This window comes from Pristis pectinata, chromosome 34 (assembly GCF_009764475.1).
Source record: "Pristis pectinata isolate sPriPec2 chromosome 34, sPriPec2.1.pri, whole genome shotgun sequence".
Taxonomy (NCBI): Eukaryota; Metazoa; Chordata; class Chondrichthyes; order Rhinopristiformes; family Pristidae; genus Pristis; species Pristis pectinata.
In genome coordinates, this window is record NC_067438.1 from 16,500,542 (window position 1) to 16,511,678 (window position 11,137).

The window sequence follows — 11,137 nt, forward strand, 5'->3', positions numbered from 1 at the left end:
ATCAAACAAGATGTGTTCATTACCCTGGACTGAGATGAGAATCCCATACAGTAACAGCACAGTGCAGTGAACCACTCCCATCTCAGCAGGAGACTCAAAACCTAATGGAAAGAGAGAGAGAAGTGTTAGTTCCATTATTAGTGGCAAGCTGTGAGACCCCTGTCTTCACCACCCCCACTCACTGTTGACCTGAGAAGAAAGTTTCCACCTTGTGCAGAGTGGCCAAGGCCAACTTGCTGGGCAAAGGAACATTGAGCCTCTGCCTGCTGTTAGAATCTTCCACTTGTCATGTGGATCGGGGTCAGGAACGAGCCTTGCCCAGTAATGCTGGGAACAACTTCACAGTCACTGGTCGTCAAACCTGCAAAGACACAGGGAACATTTTTAACACTCAGAAATATAGGAACTGTACAAATAGTCAAACTATTGTAAAAGGTTTTAAGAATTGGATTAGTACAAATACTTAAATTAAAACATAAAAAAGGAGTTAACTAAAACCTACAATTGTCTGTCACAGTATCAGGTCAGTGGAGACACTGTTACTGTGTGGGTTTAACCTGGCGGAAGTTTATTGAGAAGATTCCCCAGGTTAACTGCTGAGGAATTTCCACAACTTTGTGACCACCATTAGACAAGTCCAACGGGGAGTGCAGCTGGGAAAATGTTGGCGAGAAGCTTCCAGGAAGTTTTGGATTCCTGGATTCTCGTCTATGTGTGGGAATCCTGAAGCTGGGGGCACAGAGAGCTGCCACTGTTGGCAGAGGCTCTAAGGGGGTGAGGACTGTGCTGTGATCAGGCCTCCAGCAGGTTGGAATGTCCCCTGATGGCCCAACGCTGGGAGAGTGAACCTGTACCGACAGAGCGAGAATCTGCCGTCCTCCATCAGAATGAAAGTGCTGGTTCTCCCAACACTGGTGCGGTGACAGTTATAGATTCACAGGGTCATATAGCACAGAAAAAAGGCCCTTCAGCCCATATGTGTCCAGGCTGACCAAGATGTGTATTCAAGCTCATCCCATTTCCCAGCACTTGGCCCATATCCCTCTAAACATATACCTGTCCACATCCTTCTTAAATGTATCTCATGTACCTGCCTCACCCACTTCCTCTGGCAGCTGGTTCCGTATAACTACCACCCACTGTGTAAAATGGTTGCCTCTCAGGTTCTCTTTAAACCTTGCACCTCTAACCTTAAAACTATGTCCTCTAATTTTTGATTCCCTGGTGGTGGAAAAAGAGACTGCTCACCCTATCTATGCCCCTCATGATCTTATATACCTCTCTGTGATCACCCCTCAGTCTCCTACGCTCCAGTGAGTAAAGGCCGAGAGTGTCTAACCTCTCCCTCAAGTCCTGGCAACATCCTTGTTCTCTCGTGTGTGGCCATGGCCACCTCCCCAGACCGCTACTGCAGTGCTGCCCAGAGCTGGGCCAGCTCAGTGGCAGTCACAGGCAAAGCACGGTGTAGGAACAGTTGGACAAGGAAACCAACCTGGTGTAAAGTCTCTAAAGCAATGAATCAGGACCTCTCTGGGAAGGCCAGATCACCAATGCAAGTCACCCCTGAGGGTCACTCACAGGATACTAAGCACTGAGCTCCCTGAGGGCCTCACCACTGCCGTTCCCACTGCGTTCCAACCTTACACCTCTCATGGAGTCCAGCAGTGGTGCACCAACTTCCCACAGTCTCCCAGCAGTGACAGCAGGACATGTGCTGGTTAGACCTGGTGCAGGTTCAGTGACTCCCTTCGCCTGAATGGAGAGAGGCAGGCTGCAAGGGAGAGAGGTAAAGATTAATTTATTACTTTTTTTTGAGTTAATTGAATGAATTTTAATGTGTTTCATTGTACCTGTATTTCAAAAATATGCTAATAGTTTGATTAACATTCAATAGATTTTGAATAATTTTCAATGTTCACGAATGTGGCAGGTCCACAGGCTGGACAATGTTCACCCCTGCACTCAACAGAAGCACGAGGTAGGAATGATGAACATCCTCCTGGTGAAGTGCTTTGTTGGTGAGAGATTAGACTTCATTTATAAAGATTGCTTTGATTTTCCTAATAATCCACACAGATTATGTTGCAGAGAGGTGGCTACTAATAAGGCAGATGGCATGGGATCTGAGTCTGTGTGTGAATCGCTTGTTTGCTTTACTCAGCGGCAGTGTTTGATCCTGGTGTAACAGGAAGGTGAGATTTCTTGCTGATGACATCCTTAACGTAAGATTATTCATCAGACCTCTTCCACACCACAGGAATCGGATCACCACCTGGTAGGGTCATTGGGACATGCAGCATCACACAGAAAGACTGAATGAAACTTACTGATCTCCCTTGGAGCACTATCTGGTAGGGGTTCAGTGTCCAGATCTCCCTGTGTCACAGCAAGGAAACGGTTGGAGGTTTGGCATCCAGTGAGTCTGACCTCAGAGCACGATCAGACTGACAGCAGCGAGGACCTCTCAGGATGGGTAGGACCCGAGGGTTGGCACATCTGGACCTCAGAGGAGAGTTGAATCTGAGGTTTTCTGCAAAAGATTTGAACCTTTGATATAATTTGTGGATTCACAAGAGTGACACTGGAATTAAAGAGTTAAATTATGAGCCTTGGATGTGTAAACATGGTTTGCATTCCCTTGAGTTCAGAGGTTTCAGAAGGGGAATTTAATCAAGTACTTTGAACCAGTCTGGACATGACTGGCATGGATAGAGGAATGACTTCCTCTGGTGACAGAATCCAGAAGCAGACAGAAGCTTCAAGGCAGAATTTGATCATTCAGGACTGAAATTCAGAAACAATTTTTCATAAACAGATCAAGTTTGATAACTTTTGTTCTGTGGATGTCTCAAGTGATGTGGATCTGAAGTACAGATCCAACAGACTGAAGCCAGGCCCCAGAGACCGTTGACCCACTCTGGTTTCTGTGATTAAAGCCCAATCATTCTTCACAAGTGTATTGTTCTCTGCACTGAAGCTGTAAATGTTCCTGAAATGAGAAGGTATGTCAAGGGGAAAAGAGTAACAGTACAGACATTTGCCAATAACTGTGGTTCCTGTTCTCCAGGGTCTGTGTAAGCAGGGAGTGAGATTATTTTTGATATTCATTTATGGGACATGGGAATCACTGACAAGGCTATCATTTACTGCCCAGTCCTCATTACAATGTAGCCACGTGGTGGAGGAAGGGAATGTTTAGGGTGGTGGATGAATCAGGAGATGAGTCACTCACCACAGGACACCCAGTCTCTAACTTTCCCTGCAGCCATGTGTCTGCTGCAGTAGAATTTCTGGACGATGGTGATCTGAGGATGTTGATGGTGGTGCACTCACTGACAATAATACTGTTTAATGTCAAGGGTGGGTGGTTAGACTTTCTCCTTTATCTTTGTCCGGGTCTTACAGTGTGCATGCATGGACTGCCTCATATAGAGTCACAGAGTCAGACAGCACGGAAACAGGCCCTTCTGCTTAACTTGTCCATCCCAACCAAGCTGCCCACCCGAGCTATTCCCATTTGCCCGTGTTTGACCCATATCCCTCTAAACCTTTCCTAACTATGTACCTGTCCAAATGTCTTTTAAATGCTGTACTACACCCACCTTTACCACTTCCTCTGGCAGGTCGTTCAATATACGCACCAACCTCTGTCCCTCAGATCCCATTTAAACCTTTCCCCTCTCACCTTGAATCTACATCTTCTAGTTTTATACTCTCCTAACCTGGGAAAAAGACTGTAACCACTCAACTTATCTATGCCCCACATGATTTTATAGAACATAGAACATTATAGCACAGTACAGGCCCTCCAGCCCACAATGTTGTGCTGACATTTTATCCTGCTCTCAGACCTATCTCACCCTTCTCTCCAACATAGGCCTCCATTTTTCTATCATTCATGTGAATATCTAAGAGTCTCTTAAATGTCCCTAATGTATCTGTCCCACAACCTCTGCCGGCAGTGCGTTCCATGCACGCACCACTGTGTAAAAAGACTGATCCCTGACATCCCCCTTACTATATATCTTCCTCCAATCACCTTAAAATTATGTCCCCTCATGTTAGTCAGTCACCCTTAAAAAAATGTCTCTGACTGTCCACTTGATCTAGGCCTCTTATCATCTTGTGCACCTCTATCAAGTCACCTCTCATCCTCCTTCTTTCCAAAGAGAAAAGCCCGAGCTCACTCAACCTATCCTCATAAGACATGCTCTCCAATCCAGGCAGCATCCTGGTAAATCTCCTCTGCACCCTCTCTAAAGCTTCCATATCCTTCCTATAATAAGGTGATCAGAACTGAACACAATACTCCAAGTGTGGTCTGACCAGAGTTCTATAGAGCTGCAACATCACCTCATGGTTCTTGAACTCAATACCCTGAATAATGAAGGCCAACACACCATACGCCTTCTTAACAACCCTATCGACCTGCGCGGCAACCTTGAGGGATCTCTGGACGTGGACCCCAAGATCCCTCTGTTCCTCCACACTGCTAAGAGTCCTGCCATAAACATTGTATTCTGCCTTCAAATTCGATCTCGTTAAGTGTATCACTTCACTTATCTGGGTTGAACTCCATCTGCCACTTCTCAGCCCAGCTCTGCATTCTATCAATGTCCTGCTGTATTCTGCAGCAATCTTCTACACTATTCACAACACCACCAACCTTTGTATCATCAGTAAACTTACTAACCCACCCTTCCACATCCTCATCCTCATCCAAGTCATTTATAAAAATTAAAAAGAACAGGGGTCCCAGAACAAATCCCTGCAGAACACTACTGGTTACCGACCTCCAGGCAGAATAGGCTCCATCTACCACCACCCTCTGTCTTCTATGAGCGAGCCAATTCTGAATCCACACAGCCAAGTTTCCCTGGATCCCATGCCTCCTGACTTTCTGAATGAGCCTTCCATGAGGAACTTTATCAAATGCCTTACTAAGATCCACGTACACCACATCCACTGCTCTACCTTCATCAACGTGCTTTGTCACATCCTCAAAGAATTCATTCAGGCTCATGAGGCACGACCTGCCCCTCACAAAGCCATGCTGACTGCCCCAATCAACGTATTCTTCTCCAAATACCCACAAATCCTGTCTCTAAGAATCTTCTCCAGTAATTTGCCCACCACTGAAGTAAGACTCACTGGTCTGTAATTCCCAGGGTTATCCCTGCTCCCTTTCTTAAACAAAGAAACAACATTTGCTACCCTCCTGACGTTCTTGGGGAAACGCAAGCAGAAATGTGGAGGTTGTTTAAGGAGTACTTGCATGGTGTTCTGGATAGGTTTGTCCCTTTGACGCAGGGTAAGGATGACACTACTCTGACACTACTCCTGTGGCCAGTGAGGACGCAAAGATGATCGCCAAAGTACAGCAATCTCTTCCCTCGCTTTCCGTAATAACCTTGGATATATCCCATCCGGCCCCGGTGACTTATCCATCTTAATGTTTTTTCAAAAGTTCCAGCACATCCTCTTTCCTCATGTCAACATGCACTAGTGTATCTGCCTGTCGTACACCATCCTCACAAACATCAAGGTCTCTCTCTCTGGTGAATACTAAAGCAAAGTATTCATTAAGGACCTCTTCCAACTCCAGACACGTTTCCCCTTTTATCCCTGATTGGTCCTACCCTCACTCTAGTCATCCTCCTATTCTTCACATACGTGAAGAATGCCTTGGGGTTTTCCTTGATCCTACTCAAAGACTTCTCATGCCCCCTTCTAGCTCACCCAAGTCCATTCTTAAGCTCCCTCCTGGCTACCTTGTAACTCTCCAGAGCCCTGTCCGTTCCATGCTTTCTAAACCTCAGGCAAGATTTTTCCTTCCTCTTAACAAGATATTCTACATCTCGTGTCAATCACGGTTCCTTCACTGTACCATCCTTACCCTGCCTCAAAGGGACATACCTGTCCAGAACACCATGCAAGTATTCCTTAAACAACCTCCACATTCCCGCTTGCATTTCCCCAACAACATGTTCCCAATTTATGCTCCCAAGTTCTTGCCTAATAGCATCATAATTCCCCTTCCCCCATAAATACTTTCCCATATTGTCTGCTCCTATCCCTCTCCAAGGCTATGGTAAAGGTCAAGGTGTTATGGTCACTGTCTCCAAAATGCTCTCCCAGTGAGAGATCTGAAACCTGATCAGGCTCACTGCCTAGTACCAGGTCCAGTATGGCCTCTCCTCTAGTCGGCCTGTCCACACGCTCTGTCAGGAATCCTTCCTGGACACACCTAACAAACTCTGCCCCATCTATCCCCTTTACACTAAGGAGATTCCAATCAATATTAGGGAAATTGAAATCACCCATGGCAACAACCCTGTTATTTTCGTCCCTCTCTAAAATCTGCCTCCCGATCTGCTTCTCAGCCTCTCTGCTGCTATGGGAGGGGTCCGTAGAATACTCCCAATAGAGTAATCACTCCCTTCCTGTTTCTGACTTCCACACACACTGACTCAGTGGACGATCCCTCCAGGACATCCTCCCTTTCTACAGCTGTGACACTCTCCCTGATCAGCAAAGCCACTCCCCTACCTCTTTTACCTCCGTCCCTGTCCCTTTTGAAACATCTAAACCCCGGAATATCCAGCAGCCATTCCTGCCCTTGCGACAGCCAAGTCTCTGTAACGGCCACCACATCATAGTTCCATGTACTTACCCATGCTCTGAGTTCATAACCCTTGTTCCTGACACTTCTCACATTAAGGTAGACACATTTCAGCCTATCCAACTGACTGCAATTTTGCCCTTTCAACTGTCCATCCTCCCTCACAGTCTTCCGACACTCTGTATCTACTTGTACACTAAATGAAACAACCTCTGACCTATCACTCCAGTTCCCATCCCCTGCCAAACTAGTTTAAACCCTCCTCAACAGTTCTAGCAAACCTGCCCGCAAGAGTATTGGTTGCCCTCCAGTTCAGGTGTAACCCATCCCTTTTGTACAGGTCGTACCTTCCCCAGAAGAGATCCCAATGATCAACAAATCTGAAACCCTGCCCCCTGCACCAATTCCTCAGCCATGCATTCATCTGCCAAATCATCCTATTCTTTCCCTCCCTGGTATGTGGCACAGACAGCAATCCAGAGATCACTACCCTCGAGGTCCTGCTTTTCAGCTTCCTGCCCAACTCCCTATATTCCCTCTTCAGGACCTTATCTCTTTTCCTACCTATATCATTGGTACCAATATGTACCACGACCTGTGACTGTTCACCCTCCCCCCTTCAGAATGCTGTGGACCCGATCAGAGACATCCCTGACCCTGGCACCCGAGAGGCAACATACCATCCAGGAGTCTCTTTCACATCCATAGAATCTCCTGTCTGCCCCCCCTTACTACTGAATCCCCTATCACGTCCACCCTCCTCTTCTCCCCGCTTCCCTCCTGCACCACATGACCTGGCTCAGTGCCAGAGACCTGGTCACTGTGGCTTTCCCCTTGTAGCTCGTCCCCCCACAACAGTATCCAATGTGGTACACCTGTTATTGAGGGGAACAGCCACAGGGGTACCCTGCACTCTCTGCCTATTCTCCGTCCTTCTCCTGACAGTCACCCAGCTACCTGCCTCCTGCAGCTTCCGACTGGCTGCGTCCCTGTAGCTCTTGTCTATGTACTCTTCGTTATCCTGTTGTAGCCAAAGGTCATCCATCTGCAGCTCCAGTTCTTTAACGCTGTCTGTAAGGAGCTGCAGCTGGATGCACCTCATGCAGATGAAATTATCAGGGAGACTGGATGTCTCCCAGAACTCCCACATCTCACAAGCTGAACACACTGCTGACCCTGGAGCCATTCTCACTACTCTGTCCTGGCACTAAAGGAAACACCAAAGCAACGAAAGAAAGGAACTTACCAGAGACTTACCCTCGCCTCTTCTCGCTAAAGCCTCAGCTCCCCACTCTCACACAATGGCCACTCCATTTATACCTGCCTTCCCTTCATTTGCTGCTGTTAATGAGCCAAGCAACTGGGAACAATTTCCAAATGTGCCTCGTTTAGATTTGTGATCTCGCTCCAACTCCCGACTCTGCAAGGTGAAATCTTTATATGGTCACCCCTCAGCCTCCGATGCCCCAGGGGAATAAAGTCCCAGCCTATCCAGTCTCTCCTTATAACCTAAGCCCTCCAGTCCTAGTAACATCTTTGTGAATCTTTCCTGCACCTTTTCCAGCTCAGTGACATCCTTCCTATCGCTGGGTGACCAGACTGCACACAGTACTCCAAGTGTGGTCTCACCAATGTCCTGTATAACTGTAACATGACACCCCAAATCTTGTCCTCAGTGCCCTGACCAATGAAGACAAGTGTGCCAAATACCTTCTTCACCCCCTGTCTACCTTTTCACCACTTTCAGAGAGCTACATATTTGTACCCAGGGTGTCTCTGTTGTACAACACTCTCAGGGCCGTGCCATTTCTTTTGCAAGTCCTGCCCTGGTTTAACTTCCCAAATACCACACCAAGTTAAATTCCATCTGCAATTCCTTGACCCACATTCCCAGTTGATCTAGATTCTGCTGTCATCAAACCTTCTTCACTGCCCACAATACCACCAATTTCAGCAACATCTGCAAACTGACTAACAATGCCAGCTTCATTCTCATCCAAATTGTTAACACAGATGAGAAACAACAGTGGGCCCAGCAATGATCCCTGCAGCACTCCACTGGTCACTGGCACCAATCTGAAAAATCACCCTCCACTACCACCCTCGGACTTCTTCCACGAAGCCGATTTTGTATCCAACTGGCGAGCTCACTCTGGATCCCATGTGATCTAACGCTCCCAACCAGCCTACCTAGCAGGACTTGTCAAAGGTCTTGCTGAAGTCCATGTAGACAATATCTACTGCCCTGCCCTCCTCATGTTTCAGGCCTTGGATGGAGGTGTAAGGGAGGAGGTGTAGGGACAGGTGTTGCACCTCCTACTGTTGCAGGAGAAAGTACCTGTGGAGGGAGAGGGGGAGGGATGAGTGGACCAATGGCGTCACGGCGAGAGTGGGGAGAGCAGAAAGCAGAATGGGGTGGGGAGGGGAAGATGTGGCTGGTGGTGGGATCTGAGAAACTGAGAGAAAGGAATGGCGTCGTTTCGAGAGACAGGGTGGGAGGAGGTGTGGTCTGTGGGTGTTGATGCTACACAGGGACCTCCCCTTCCCACACGATTTAATTTTGGGACCCCCACAACACCCTGTCCAATTCTAACCATCAAACCACTGAATGATGTTTCAGATTGGCACCAAGCCCGCTCTCCGCCTTCTCTGTTCAACAGCAGCAGCTCCGACTGGTTCAGCGAGCGACTGAGGCACAAACTGTGCAACAAGACACCATCCCATCAACAGACAAATCACGTGGGCAGAAGCGGGGGGAGGAGCGGGATTTCTCCGACAAACTCGCCACCATCAGTGTCCGGGAAGCCCCCAACCGCCCAGTGAGCGACACTTTCAGCGCAGGGAACCGACGGCCTCGCAGCCAATTCCCGCCCGTCCCAGACTGAAAGTCGCCGCTGGGAACAAACCAACCCCGGTATCCGGACACTTTTCCCGAGGAGACACCGACTGCCGCCTCCCTGACCCGCAGGATCTCCCGCTCGCCCCATTCCCCTGAGCGGACAGACTCGCCGCTCCGGCCCCGGGAACGAAGCGGAGCCTCCGCCGGGGCCGGCCCGGGGCAGCGCGTTTCCCTTCCACTGACTCCCGCTGGCAACTCGGAAAGTGACCGCTGTCTCCCAGCCGCTCCCGTGCGGTGAAATGTTCCTGAGCCCACTCACCTGATCAGTCCCGGGAGCAGCCGCTTCAGAGGGGCCGAGACCCTCCTCGAGCAGAAGGTGCCCGCTCCCCGCGGGGCAGTTTGTCACCTGGGCACAGCAACAACGTGAGACGGCTTCCTCAGTGTGGAGCGAGGGGCAACGGCGACCACCGCCCGGGGAAAGAGGAAGATAACGAAGTTTCGGCAAAATGGATGCTGTAAATGGGCGGGACGGAGAGAGTGAAACTGTGCAAGGTGTGTTGTTGTGTAGTTATAATGTTCCCAGTCGGCAGTGCAAGGTGTTACATGGGGGAACAGGAGGTGGCTGTAAAAAGAGAGGGAAAGCAAGCCGTCTGATGTTGGTTAATAAAAATGTTCAGATGTTAAACCCACGCGAAGTTTGTCTCTTGATGAAGAGCAAACATAACACGGTGTCAGAAGTTGGCGTGCGGTCTGAACAGCGAGAGTAGGTGAATACTGTGTGCAGTTGAGAAAGAGCCTCAGTGAATACGAAAGAAAAGCTGTAAAACAAAACGGGAGAAAACGCTGGCCGGTGTGGCGAGGCAGCACATTGTTCCCGAAGTTCAGCGGTCACCGGATTTGCCAAGAGAGATTCAGGTGAGGGGCCGAGAGTTCCCGTTATGGATAAGCTAAGTCGTCCCACGCCTATGCAGTTTAGTGGCAATCTAACCGATAACTGGAAACGCTTCAAACAGCGATTCAACAAATATTTAGATGCTAGTGGAGGGGGAGGGAAGGATGAAAAATTGAAAGCGTCTATTTTTCTGCAGGTGATTGGGGAAGATGCTTTGGACGTCTATAACAGCTTGCAAGTTGATGAGACGGCTTTTCAGTTGGGCACTTTGATGAAAAAATTTGAGGCGTATTTTATCCCAAGTAAAAACATCACATTTGAGAGAGAGAATTTTTTTTCCTGTGACCAGAAACAAGGTATTATCTTCGACCAATACTTAGCCGAGCTTCACACACTGAGTAAGTCTTGTGCATTTGGAGCTTTGAGAAACTCACTCATTAAAGGCAGAATAGTTTGTGGAATTCCAGATAATAGACTCAGAGAAAGACTGTTGCGTGAAAAAGATTTGACCCCGGAAAAGGTGGTGAATATGTGTAGGTCAGCAGAAACCACATGAGCGCAAGCTAAGGAGCTGCACAGGGCAGACACAACAGTGCATGCTGTGAAAACAGAGAAGCAGCACAAAAGGCATTTCCAAAAGCAGCAGCAAAGCAAAGAAGAAGGCTCAAACAGCAAATGCAGCAGATGTGGAGGTAGATACATTCCAAAGATGTGTCCTGCATATGGGAAGTCCTGCAATAGCTGTGGGAAGAAGAATCACTTTGCAAGGTGCTGCAAAGCCGGG

General features: G+C 48.3%; 1 long non-coding RNA gene across 1 annotated transcript; it reads right to left on the minus strand.

The window, feature by feature from the left end:
* LOC127585912 (uncharacterized) lies at positions 1–9,968 on the minus strand. Its single transcript, XR_007958613.1, has 3 exons — positions 9,781–9,968; positions 209–361; positions 1–101 (listed from the first exon to the last, which is right to left on the minus strand). It is a non-coding gene; the product is annotated as an uncharacterized LOC127585912 (long non-coding RNA).
* Positions 9,969–11,137: the final 1,169 nt, after the last annotated feature.